Raw genomic sequence first — 14,294 nt, 5'->3', positions numbered from 1 at the left:
CCTGCGTTCTCGCTGAATGCCACGTGAAAGTGTCACGCGACCACTCACGCCCGTCTAGCGGCCCTGTGCGCACCTTGCTCATGTGCTAAGAGTTACAGAAATTACAGGAAGCTAATACCAATGCATGGCATCTCACTTCTAGTACGCCAATGTGCTAAAGCCTGTGGCCTCCAGTGTTCACGCAAAAAATCACAGCTCCTTGTCGTCCGCCCTTACGCCAAATCAAGGAAAACATTCAAATACTCCTTGATGGCCAGGCCATCACTCCAAGCCTCAGCATCAAGATCCTGGGCCTACATCTCGAGGCTAACACGAAGAGTGACGTCTCCTTGCAGCGCCTCACAAACAGCATTAATCAAATCATACACATAATCAGGCGAGTTGCCCCCAAGAAGCGAGGCCTAAAGGAATCCGGTACCTTTCGATTAGTTGAAGCTTTTGTCCTCTCGAGAGTCACTTACGTGAACCCCCTGTCTTCTTCTCAACAAGGAAGACATAGAGCTGCTTTATATAATGATTAGAAAGGCGGTCGAGCAGGCCATTGGTCTTCTCATGAGTGCGTCCACACAGACGCTGCTTAGCACGGGGCTCCACAACACGATGGAAGAGCTGATAGAAGGCCATCTTTCTAACCAGAAGGTCCGATTCAGAACTGCGGTGGGTAACCGCATGCTTCACCAGATTGGCTGGGCAGCCCAGAATGTCACTCCGCTTGACGCACACCCAGACTCTTGGCGACTAAAACTAAATATGCTCCCTTTGCTTAGAAATATGAACCCCTCACATGACGAGGGTCACCGAAAAGCACGGGCTCAAGCTCTAAACACCACCCTCGGGGGGGATCATGGAGTTATCTACAGAGTACGTCGAGCTACCCACGAGGCGGCCCCGCAGATGCGCATTTCAGGCACTGCTTCATGCGCGAAGTAAAAATGATGTTCCAGGGTTATTGAAATTAAGGCTTTATTTCGAACATGTATCTTGAGAATATTACGCATAACAGATATCTTAAGCACCTAGCAGATATATGAAAACCGCAGGTATATGCGCGAGCAAAGCACATAGGGAAGCGCGCCAATAGTAAGTACACCACGATCATGCAATGCGGCTTTATCACGACGAAAAAGCAAGTGGCTGCTGACCTCGAATGTAGTTGCCGTTTTGAACGACATGCTTAGGTCAAATTTTCTAGGTGGACACCTATTTTTTTCCAATCCGTAGGTTCCATGTACATAGCACCTTGCGAGGAGCGTCGTCTGCTTCTCACGGGAAGCGGTAAAAGCATGCACTCCTGTACTTAAATTGTGCCCTCACACCAAAGGGGACGCAGTAAAGCTTCGCACACGTCCGCTTTATTCTCTTGGGGTCTTCTTTTGGCGGCATCACAAAAACTACGTATTTATGGCGCTTAACAAGCATGCTGCACCATGGAGAAGTCCGCAACCAGACCTGATTAGGGCGATTGTCGCGACGGCCGCTAGGTGGCGAGCGCAACCACGGAGTCACCATTCGTACTGGAAAAGCTTGCTGAACAACTTTTGAAAGGCTTGAAGATTCAAGGCCCAGAGCCTGGAAAAACGCCGAAATATCCTGATTCATCGGAAGGGATGATCCCACGGACCTCAACAATTACAGATCTATCAGCCTACTCTCAGCTTTCTACAAACTATTTACCAAAGGTATACGCAGCTACTTTGGTGACAGCGAAGATTATCATCACCCGAGAAAGCAGTTTGAGTGTACGAGAGTGTATTCACAAACTAGGATTCAAGTCATCACCCTAGTGGAAAAAAGTCCGCAGAGTACAATAAACCTCTTCACAATGCTTTTATAGACTATGCGAAATCGGCTGACTCCGTACTCACCGCCACGTTGCTAGATGCATAAAATCCCAGGTAATAAAGAAGGCCTACGAAACGCTTCTAGAAGGCTATATAAAGAAGACAGTGCGGATGAACCTCCACAAGCAAAGCAATAAATTCCTGATACAAAAGGGAGTAAGACAGGGAGAAACCATCACACCAAAATTATTCAAACGATGTCGGGAGGCGGCATTTTGAAGGCCTGACTGCAAAACATAGTATTAAGGATAAATAGGAAATACTTGAGCCATCTGAGCTTTGCTTGTGACATAGCCTTGCTGAGTGAGACTCCAGAACAACTGCAAACAATGTGTGAGGAACTACAACCAGAGAGCACGATGGTGGGGCTAAAAATAAATAAGAATGAATCAAAGTAATGAGGATTAAGCGTGCCAAAAGTGTCTTCTTTAGTTAGCTTGTGAGAAGAAACCCTAAAGAAAAAAAACATGACTACCTTGGACAGATGGTTAGTGCTGACCCCAACCACGAGACATAAATTCGGCTCAGAATTGGTTAAGGTTGGGGAGCACTCCAAAAGTACTCCAAAAATGACAAAAACGCTACCTCTGTCATTCTAAAGAAAATATACAACTAGTGAATACTGCCGGTTATGACAAACGAGAGCCAGGCGCCTTAAAAAACCACTCTAAAGCGAATTGAGGTCTGCTCAGCGAGCCATGGAGCGAATAGTGTTAGGAGTAGTACTCGGGGACCGGAAATAAGTTAGCTGGGGCATAGAAGACACTGTAGAAGAAGCTACCATAGTTTAAATACAGAACACAAAATGTACCTTTGCTCGCCATGTAATGAGGCGAAGAAACAACCGGCGGAGCATTAGGGCAACACAGTCGATGCCAAGAGATGTGTCTAGAAGGAGGGGAAGGCCACTTATCCAATGAAGAGACGAAAGAAGGTAACTGGGGGGTGAACTGCGGATTCGAGTAGTGCAAGACCGGAGCAGTTGGAGATAAATGGTAGAGGCCTTCGTCCGGCAGTGGGTCCGAGTAACCTGATGATGATGATGAATAGTGTCAAGTATCACCTTACAGTTTGTCCATCCTACCCCATTTTTCTTCACTAAAGCAAAACGTTTTTGCGAGACCGTGGTTTTCTATAAAAAAACTAATGCATTTCCTTATTAACCGACGGTTAGATGAAAACGTGTGATCACACCTGTGGACACAAGTGCGTTCTTAAAAACACGCTTGCACGCTGTCAAAACAGTCGCTTCCAAGGCGCAAAAAACAAATATTCCTAGTTAAGAAAACACACACGGTTATCACGAAGAAATGGTGTGCCTTTGTCTCATCAGCCATTTATTTAGATTGTTTGTAGATACGTTTACGTAGTACACGAAAAATCGTCTTGTGGGTTCATTCATCATTGTCGAATTCGGCACTTAATTGTTGGAGGATGGCTTGGCCGCACATTCAAGAAAGCTTGGACGCACGTTTACCATATACCCTTCTCATAACTTTCTTGAGATTGGACGTTTTTAAATGTAAATAATAAAAAGGATATCAAGGTTCGAGCACTGCATCAGCTACATCATATTGGCTCTTATAGGCGGGCGTGCAAAGAATCTTGAATTCGCTTTCCCATTCAGAATAATACAGTGTTTCTTACAGTAGCGTTGCCGGGGCGGCCTGCCAAGACTTCCAAGTTGAGAGTAGATGCAGCAAGGACGATGTAAGGCCGAGCGACTCGAGACACTCGAGACACTACAGAGTGTCTCGAGACACTACAGAGCGACTTGCGTCATCACAAAGTGAGTACTGTATCTTCCAAACTGAAATATTCTGGTCAGATAACTGGACTAAAATGATGGAGAAATTGAAACACTGTTTAGTCATGAAATTTTATTTGTCCCAGCTAAAACATGGGTCTATAAACTTTTCTTATTCATTGGAAATTTACGAAATAATGGTGTGCGTGTTTTTGATTTACTATGTCCTGTTTTCTGCTGCATTAGGGTCTTGTATTTCGCGCTTTGTAATTTTTTCTGGAAGGGTGTTCAGGAAAGAGAGGTGCACTACTTGGATGTTAACATCCGGTTAATGCACTGATAACTTTGTTCGCGATATTGTCTCCACCAAGTCAATAGTACAACCCGTTTATAGCGAATTGCAATATGCACCGCGATTAGTTCGATATATCCAATAGTTCGATATAGCCGAACCCGCCTATAACGAACTTATCGTTGCAAGTTCGCAATCCGCGGGAGCCCCCCACCCCCCTTCCTGGGGGGGGTGGGGGGCTCCCCCACCCCCCCACCCCCATCCCCGCATGCAGGAACGAACACAGTAAAGTAGCCATTACCATACCCAACGTAATCTATTTATTGCAAATAAAGCTACTTTCCGCCTTAACTGCCTACTTTGAAAAGAAAAAAGCGGTGATTTTTGTTTTCAATTTCGTTTTGGCGGCTTCAACTAGCGTAACATTCTCTACACGAAATATTGTTTGCACCAATTCACGTCCGCGTCCTCTAAAATCTAAGAAGCATTGGCGGAGCACATCGACTGCCGAAAGCGCTTCATTATAAGCGTCGGACGGCTTTCACTCGCGACATCATAGGGAACGTGGGGGAGCTCTTCCCACAGTTCACCGATGCTGCAGTCTTGGTCCGGACTCACTGACTGCGCGGGTTCCGTCGTGAGTCCCGCGCGTCGGAAACAGTTACGGAAAGTGTCGGGCGTCACGTTGCTCCGTGCGAGATGCAATGTCTAAGTCGCAACTCTTGATACATGGTCGCGGCCAATCCACATCTCAATCGCCGCTCCGAGGCCGTGCATTTCGGCGGCCACTCTAGGCGCGCAGAGTTCGATATATCGGATGTGAACTTCGTTATAAGGAATATGTTTCCTATGTATTTCCGTAACTGAATTATTTTTGTTCGATATATAGCATAATTCGCTCTATCCGGGTTCGTTATAACCAGGTTTGACTGTACTAAAATGACTGGGGCCAAAATTTGGAGAGTGGATGAGCAATTAATCGCAGTGACGGGCAAGATGCGCGCCTTCGTCTAGTATCTTGCATCAGCCAGAGTAGATGGCTGCATGCCAGCGCGGACGCCTCACTTCTCGCGATTCGAATTGGAAGCAGGAGAAAAGTGAGTTGCTGTACTGATGAAAGCCGCTGTGGAAGCAGAAAGTTTGACAAAAACGCAGCAGCGAGAAGGGAGACACTGCAGGTAGATGTACTAGTGCTTTAGTGTTGCTTTATGCTGGTATAGTGCTCTGTGTGTTTTCGGTAGGTACAAACATGAAACAGTGTACACATCTTTTTTGTGTGCCACTCATAACCTGACTTTCAATATCAAGCCGTCAAAAAGGAAGGGGCGAGGAAGCACTGCTGAGTAACTTTTATTGACTTCGAAACACAAGTACACAAGTACTTATTTAGTGTATGAGCGGTTTAGAGTACGATCACTAGTTATCTTTCGCGTCATTTCCTCCAACTCTCGGCTGGAATGACTGAGAAAATACTCTGATTTGAACTTTTATTTCAGTCGCACTTAACTTGTTCAGGCCTAAGTAGATGCCTCTGTGCAACGTTTTTACGTCAGACGCAACTGCGGTTACACCTAATCCACCTTTGTCCTTCTTTATTTGCGTCTTTTTGTTCCTTCCACTACTATGGCTATGGCTGCACCAGGGTTCGCATCGCAATTTCTACGCAAAATTTAGGTTTGTCAAAAACATACATTGTAGGTTCACAATTTCTTAGTTTTGTGATTCGCTTGCTCTTATCACTGATCTGTGCTCCAACACAGGTCTATGACAAACTTTTCTCTGTGAATGGCAACAACCCATGCACTAGATACACTTGCAGTCAGGTAGACGTGCCGAGCTCTGGCTTTCATGGGTTGGCGTGCCTCTACCTGGTTGATAGCCCGCCTGATCCACATTTACTCAACTTTATTATAAAGCCAGCTACGCGATTTTATCTTTGATAAGTTGGCCCTATGGTGTGCCTTCTCTGCGGCATTTTCTGGAGAAAATGTGTGTCTGGGTTGGTGAATATTGTCACGTAGGCAGTGTACAAATTCTTTCGCATGGAAGCAAGAAAAGGTGAATCTGAACAGTTCAACGTAATATCGGAAACATAATCTTGGCTGCCGGCCTCTGTAGTACGTGAGCCATGTTAAAAGAGCCGCAGTTATGAATACCACACAGAGGTACGGTGTAAAAGAACTAGAAGCACAATGGGAGCAAGTAAAAGCGACAGGAAACGAGCCAAGTCCAGGACGAAGGACTTACGTTACCGGATTCCGTCACGACACGACCGGCAAGCCGGCCGTATTACCGCAGCTATGTAGAGGTACAGGCCAACTGACACACCTACAGCCTCGGGAAATGAAGGCAGCGTGAATGCCTCTGCTTCTCGCTATGCTGCCTAGAGCCCATGCACATAGTCCCATTTCTTTTAGCTCAACGAGGCTTAAAACCTGGACGCTTTCCTCGGATAATGAACAACGGAGGGTGAAATGGGGTGAGTATATCCGTTTCCATTCTGTTGTCGTTATGCGTTCTGCGACGCCTTGAGATTTAATGTATTGCCCTTTGTCCTTAGGCAAGCGGTAGCGATGAATTCGTTGGTAATTACCTGTGCTGGGTCCTTGCAGAAAAAAAAATATTCGTTTATTTTTCGCTTCTATCATTTTATAATATAACACCAAAACGACCATAACCAACAATCCCTAGTAGAAGCAACCTATTGTTACCATGGCACTAATCAGTTTACTTTGGCTGCAGTGAACTAAGCAGGGACTCGCACTTGTACGCACACTGACATTGCTTTATCGCTCGAGTACGGACAAATCAGATTACTTATGGTATGGGGAATTTTCAGAAAGTAAATTACGTCACGTTTGTTTCAAATATCAAGCTGAATGTATTTAAGGCTGTTGTGATACCTTTCTTGGTATAGGTGTTTTTTCTATTTTATGCCTTTCCACATGTTCCCGAAATTGGCTTCTTTTTATAATGATGAAATATTGTACTGTGTTTCAGGTCGGCTTGGAGGTGTTATATTTAACGGGAAGACCATGTAGCTCATATTTGTGTCGTGTAGAAGGAAGTGTATTTGTGTTTATCATTTTCGTCGAATTGAACATAATGGCCGCTGTAATTCAAACGGACCTCTTAGATTATATCTAGTATAATAATTGAATCACAGCACTGCCGGTTTCGGTTTTAGGACAAGAACAAACATGGATTTCTTCGTATCATAAAACTGCGCGATGAGCTTAGTAGATGTGAAGAAAAGTTTCTCTTCTGCGTTTAGGCATGCATATCTATGATGGTGAACAACTACGGTGCGTGTTTAGCTTAATGTGTTAGCCGGTTGACAAAATTATATATTGTATTGTAAACAGTAGTAAGAAGCTGGAGCGTAATCAGAAACTGCCAGCCTTAATATTCAGCTTTTTTACACTGTGACACCTTTTAAAAAAACTGGAAACTTCCAATTCAGCAATATATGCCAAACCATAATTACCGATGTCATATAAATCCGCGAATGTGTATTAAAAAGGCCAGGATTTCCAAATAAATATAAACATGAAGCTTTTTGATTATGGCTTTTGCGATGTCACCAGTCCACCAGCTAGGAATGCAGTCGGCCAAAAGCGAGATTGCCCGTGAAATGGAGACTTCGGCGCAAGTTAAAGAACACCAGGTGGTCAATTTTAGTCCGGAGGCGTACACTACGGCGCGCCCAATCGCCTGTGAAGCGTCGGTGCGTAAAACTCACATTGTATCAATCAACTACTACGCTACTCTTTTATTTCAATCGGTGTGATTGCAAACTCGTATCATTTCTACGGAAGCATTATTTGGCTATTGTACTGACGACCTTGACATGTCCTAGCGGTGGGCCGACCTTGCTTGATATACGTGTGATCAGGCAACAGCACTGCAGTATGGGATATATATGCGTCGAGCCGCTTTCTTTCCCAGCCGTGGCTCCATTCTCCGGGGGTGATTCTGAATTCAAAGAGCAAGTAGAGCGTCAGCACACATTGTCACATCCATAATTCAGATATGTTGTGGCCAGCGCCGAAAATCGGAAATATTACGGAGAATACTGCTTTTCTGCGATGTGCACATGCATGTGAAGACACGGCGAACATGGTCACTACGGTTTTCTGAGTAGATAAAAAAGCTCTCCCTAAACTTTTCTGCCTTACAATCAATAGTTTTACACTCAGCGACTACAAATGACGCTATAGGGTATAGTGGGGTGGTGCATGTTTGCCTTCGGGGACAGTTTTTGTCCAATAAAGTGGCCAAGGTTTTAGCCTTCCTTTTGGCAGCAAGTTATAGCTAGGAATTTTGCGACAGTTCTGCCTTATCTTTGGCGGCAAGTTACGGCGGTGAAAATGGCACTATTATAGCCCCATAGGCGGCGGTGACGTATGGTGCTGAACACAAGGGTATATCGCTTGACTTTATGTGGAGATATATAAAAATTAAAAATCTCAAAGGTACCGCCTCACTTTTGACGGCGAGTTTAGAGGAGGTAAGTTTCTAGGGTAAAGGCTTCTTTTCGCGGCATGTTATAACTGTCAAATGAGAAGGACATACCTTGTGGGCAAGTTTTGACCATGATAGTGGCAGAGCAGAATATAGTATTCCCTTTGCCGTGGAGATATAGCTTTGAATATGACAAGGATGTAGCCTTACTGTTGGCAGCAATGTTTGTCCATAATTCTGCAGGGCATTTTATTTCCTGGGTGACTGAAGTCTCATCAATATTTACGCTTTTCGTTTCCTGGAGAGATGGACGTGTCAGTAGAGGAATATAATCTTACCTTCAGCCGCGAACTGTGAATCAAAATTTTACAGGTATTGCCTTACCTTCGGCAGTGAAATATAGCGATCAAAATTCAAGAATATAGAGCCTTGCTTTTTGCTCCGATTTATGTCTTGGAAAATGGTAATGCCTCGCCGTCGGCGACCGGTGATGGCTTTATATTCGCCGGAGCCATGTATTGTGCGGTTAGTTATGGCTGTGAACCTCACATGCGTAGAGCCTTACCTTCGGTAGTTGATATGACCGTAATAGTCAGGGCTATAGCCTTTCGTCCGGCAGCAAGAAATGGCTATAACAATCTCGAGCGTATGCTTACTATTCTTCATCATTATCATCCTCATGAGCTTGTTTGTGTCCACTACAGGACGAAAGCCCCTCGCAACGGTTTCGAGCCCCGCCTATCGAATGCCAGCTTAGTCCATGTTTTCCTCCTAAATTTTGGTAGCTCATCTTGCTAGCTCATCTGTTCTCGGCCGAACACTAGTGCGTTTGAGGTCTATTGGCAGCCAGTCTGTCAAATGGGCGGTCCACCTGTTTTTCCTTATTCACATTATGTAACCAGCCCATCCCCATTTCTTTCGCTTAATTGAACTAGAATGTCCTCCACCTGGGTCTGTTTCCTAATTCATGCGTCTGTTTTCCGGTGCCTGATCTTGACCCCTAGCCTTCGGTGTTCCATGGCACCGATCTAAGTCTGGTTTCAAGCCGTTTGGTAAGACCCCAAGTTTCTTCCCCATAAATCGTTACCGGAAGAACTGATTGATTAAATACAAGCTTTTTGAGTGACAGGGGAAGCATACCATTGAGGATCTCGGTGTTCTTACCAAATGTAAACCACCCCATGCTTGTCCTGCGGGTAAGTTCCCGTTCATGGTTTGGATCTGCAGGTGTGACGTGCTCGAGATATACGTATTCGGTGACTGTTTCTAAGACCTCATTGCCTACCTGGAAGTGATGTACCTTGGCGTGCCGTTTCGACGTTACCTTGGGTCTTTCCGTGTTCATTTTTATCACTGAAATTATACTTGCTTAGCGCAAATGGCAAAGCATGTGCTGCAAATCGTCCTGCTCTGACTGAACAGGACAATGTCATCTGCAAACCGTAGGTGGCTCAGGTATTCCCCATTAATTCTCACCCTTGTTTTCCTCCACCTAAGCTTTCTTAACACACCCTCCAGACAGGCTGTAACTGTGGTGATATTGTATCCTCTTGCCGGACCCCCTTTTGTATAAGAAATTTGAAGTTCTGTGATGGAGCCGTGTGGTTCCCTTACAGCCGTGGAATATATCATTGAATATCGCAATGTATGCCTCGTCGCTTACCATTAGTCGTCTTGCCATTAGTAAAGCCTTATGGCTGTGAAAATGTCACGGTTTATGAAAGTTATGAAAGCGATTGTGACAGACCTATTGCCATGCCTCTGGCTGCAAATCGTTGCTGCGAAAATGACAAGAGTATAGCTTTAACATCAGGGGGAGTAATTGAAGTTGTAGTGGCTGATGAAAGTGTTAGGGCCTTGCCTCCAGATGCAAATTGAGGCTGTGAAAATGGCACGTGCCTTATCATCAGTGGTGAGTTATCCTTGTGAAATTGACGAGGGTTCTAGCGTTATCTTCAGTGGCGAGGTGGGACTGTCTGAATTGCCAAGGTGAAGGTTTTCTCTTTGCAATAGCATCAGAAAACTCCCAAGCGTTTAAAATGTAGCGGGGCGGTTACTTACGGCTCTGCGGCGTGCGTTCAACGTAACTCCCCCTATCCTCAAAGAGACACATAGTGCGGAAGAGGTTTGTGGTCCCGCCGAATCCACTGTACCTTCGACCAAATCCTCTTTGAGTGAATCGGCCATTGCTCAAGCGGGGACGATTTCGTCCGCCGCTCGTTAGTAGCTCGACTAGTTGGCGGCAAGGAAGCGGAGACGACCTTTGCAACGCATCTCAAACGTGGTCGCTCCTGAGGACAAGAGAACATCTCGCAGCTTTCCTCCCTGCATGACCTGACCGGTCGAACTGTTTCACTTGTCCAGTGTGCGCTTTTCTATGCTATAATGAGGGAAACTGCGCTTCACTTGTTGGAAGAGTGCAGTGGCTTCGCGCACCTACCGGGAGGCGGAGATCCGATGTTTTCCGTTTAGGGGCGAAAAAAACACTCAATTGAGTTTGACAGCTCGCTTCCAGAGTTGAGAAACCGGGCGTGTACCCTGGTTTGAGGCTTACGTGAGGGCGGAGGAAAAAATGTGTCTCGCCGAAAAACGTGTCGCCGTCCCTGGGTGTTGCAGAGCGAACGCTGCAAGGGGGACATGATACTCCGATTTACCCACTCGGGCAGGTGAGGGGTCGAGGCAACATGTTGTCCTTTTCTGTTGCTTGACGTCGAAGGCAGCCCATGAGACAATGCATACCTTTCCCGCCAATGAACGTGCTGGCCGTGGACAACTCGGCTTGGAGGCTAGGACGAATGCAACCTTGCTCAACTCGCCCCCGTCTTCTTGTGCGGATGCTTTGTCAAAGGGAAAAGCTCCGCTGGCCATGAATAGGAGGCTACAAACCGGGTACTGGCAAGTGCGGAATGGGCGGGAATTTTCGTTGTAGTCTCGCAGTGTGCTTTGCCAGGTAGGAGAGCGGCACAACACCAGAGAAGTCTTCCGGCGACTCGCCGCCCAGCCAACTAAGAGTCGTAGAAATAGAACAAAGTGCGTTCATTAGGCTGCGGAGGGTTCACCAGCCTGAAACTTTCAGGAACAGCTTCTTTCAAACGGAACAAAGTTTGGCCAGAGCTCCAGAGCCTCGATCGGAAACGACTCCGTAAACTATAACCCTAAACACACAAAGATAATACCCCCCACCCCCCAAAAGCCAACCCAGGTGCAGCAGTACGAACTGCTTCGCACTCGGTGCCGACGTAAACACGAGTGCTCAGCGGACACCCGGTGGGGTCGGCACCCACTACTTCATTGAGCTCGGTTCACCGGTTCCACTCGATATACTAATTACAATACTAACAGTATTTACAATATATAAAAAAGGACCGATCTTCTGAGCGGGAGCTCTTATTGGCAGAGAGCGTCACAAATAGAGTAGTCGGGCTCCGCTGATTGTGCAGTTGAGCCCTGCATTTACAGCTTGGGGTCGCATTTTCCTCGTTGCCTTCGACAATAGGGCCATATGAGCACGACGCAACAGGTTGAGTCGTGTTGCGCCCCAGGAATAGCCGGTTCCGCAACGACGGCTCATGCGAGGGTGTCTGCAACCGCGTTCGGGCTAACCTTTTTGTCGCGCTGTTTGAAGCGCTAGCGCTGCAGCTGGTGTGGCCAGCTCACGATGCATCCCGAAGGTGTGCGTAATCGCTTGCGCTGGCTGAACTCCACGTGGTTCTTCTCCACTACGAACCAAACTCCGTCGACATAAAAGTCGGGCCTACATGGAATACGTAGCAAAATAGTTGCTCGGGCTACTAGACGTAAGACAGAAGAAAGAAATCTCCGTGCCCAGATGTAGACGCAGGGTGAGCGTGCAGTGTTTCCTTGAAGGATTCCATCAGCGTTTCCACTGTTGAGAAAAGCCGCGTGTCTCTCGCGAGTACGCCAGATCAACAACAAAGGTCCACCAGTGCCCCCGCGGAGGAGAACGCCGCCGCTGCCTTGTCGTTGGAGCAAAGGCACCCCGATCTGACAACGAAGCACGGCCAGAGCGTGGGTCCCGCTATCGGCGTAAGCACGTGGTGGGACATATGCGCGTTATCATCGGGAGAGCGAGGGTGCCAAGTACAACGAAGCGCGGAGCTCCTCCGTGCGTCGAGACGTTAGCTAGCACGGGCCGGTTTGCGGCCGCACCTGGTCGAACAAATGCGCGTCAACGTCGCCGGTGCGAGAGCGCATGGTATCTACGTAGGCCATATCCTGCGTGAAGCAAAAGTAGAGAATAATACCTCTGTCAAACGTGCCTATTTAGGTGTACTTACGCTGAGTGAACCTGGGCTTCCCGAATGGCACTTTGTCTGCACGCTGCTAGCCGACGAAAGAAAGTGTGTTTGGCCGTGATGACAGTGACGATAGGCGGCGTAACGGTTTTGTTAAATATAACAAAATAACCGTGAAGTATTGAAAACTTGTCGTTTTATTACTTTAAAAACGGCAATATTACTTTAAGTGCGTATAAAAAAAAGCAGAAGTTTCAGTAAACCAGAACTGCGTAAACAGACAAGACTAGTACGTAGCATATCAAAAGCAGAGCGTACAAAAGTGCTGGTAAACATCAGTGCCAACGCCGAAGCGAGCGAATGGAAGCGCGCTGTGCTGCCTATTTGTGCGTCCGAGCACAGCGCTTGCGTGAAGAGCTAGAATTTGAAGTGGAAATGGAGTCGTACTTGGCAATATCTAAACATATGAAAGATTGTACTCGTAAGAACAAATTTGCCATCGGCGCAGTGGTGGCTGAAAATCTGCACCGATCGAGAATGACCTCTTAAGGAAATGAACGGTGGTTCGAAGAAACCTTGCCATACTTGGGTGACCAACACTTCAAGGAAGCGTTCCCGGTAACGTCAGTTACATTTAGGTACTTGGTGGAGTCCTGTCTGTCTTCACTAGAGCGCCAGACGACCGTGATAAAAGTCCCAATCTCCGTTGAAAAGCGCGTGGCCGTGGGCCTTTACCGCCTCTGTTCTACTGCTGAGGACAGAAAGATCGCCCCTCTGTTCGGCATCGGACGATCAACTGTGAATGCGCTCTTCAGAGAGTTTTGTGCTGCTGTCATCACAATTCTTGAGGGCGTCTTGTTGGGGATGGTTCGTCCTGATGGGATGGCCACGCAGATGCGTGAATTTCACGCCATCACTGGCTTCCCCCAAGTAGTTGGCGCCCTTGACGGTTCCACGTTCTGTTTCGCCAGCAAAAGAATCAGCAGCTGACTACTACCACTACAAGGGGTGGTAGGTTCTTCTGTTCTATTGTGTGCGCTCAAACAGAATATTATGCTCAGTGTAAAAATGGTTTTACTCGCAGTAATTTGACTGTAAATGGCTGGATGTTTGTAAGTTTCATTTTATGTCAACCATTCTGTGTGACTTAGAATTTTCTGTATTGCCATTTTAATGTTTATAGCAGCGAATTGACACTAACTTGCTGCATGTTTCGTAATTCCGTTTCATGTAAACCATCCCGTGTAACCCCAATTTGTCTGTATTGCCATTTTAAAGTAACTAAACATTTCAGTTTGGTGAAATGATTGTCTAAGCAATAACTTTTACTGACTTCAATGTTCGAAACTTAGTAGTGTTTTTCCTTGCAGGTATAGTTGATACTACTTGCCCTGGTTGACCACCGCTACCGATTCCGGTATGCAATGTTGGTAGCCCAGGTGGATGCCATTATGCTGGTGTGTACGGCGCTACGAGCCTGTGCACAACCTTGGAGAGGGAGGACTTTAGCTGCCCGGTTGCTCTAATGAGTGGCACTGATGTGCCACCGATTATTTTGTGCGACCAAGCATTACCATTCGGTACACACTTGCAAAAGCTGTTCGCGCACGATGACAGCGACTCGAGAGCCTCGAGTCGAAGCCTTTCCATATTTCAACTCGAAGCCTTTTCCATGTTTCAATTTCTCTTTCCTG

General features: G+C 46.5%; 1 long non-coding RNA gene across 1 annotated transcript in view; it reads left to right on the top strand.

The window, feature by feature from the left end:
- The first annotated feature begins 6,178 nt into the window (after positions 1–6,178).
- Positions 6,179–14,294, top strand: part of LOC144166736 (uncharacterized) — a 40,507-nt gene continuing 32,391 nt past the window's right edge. Inside the window, exon 1 of the long non-coding RNA XR_013321748.1 lies at positions 6,179–6,359. This is a non-coding gene — a long non-coding RNA (uncharacterized LOC144166736). The remainder of the gene's footprint in view (positions 6,360–14,294) is intronic.

The sequence above is a fragment of the Haemaphysalis longicornis genome, unplaced genomic scaffold, assembly GCF_048455015.1.
Source record: "Haemaphysalis longicornis isolate Haplotype H1 unplaced genomic scaffold, Haemaphysalis longicornis Haplotype H1 scaffold_19, whole genome shotgun sequence".
NCBI lineage: Eukaryota > Metazoa > Arthropoda > Arachnida > Ixodida > Ixodidae > Haemaphysalis > Haemaphysalis longicornis.
The sequence above is the reverse complement of the archived record's forward strand: the minus strand, read 5'-3'. Positions and strand labels throughout refer to the sequence as shown.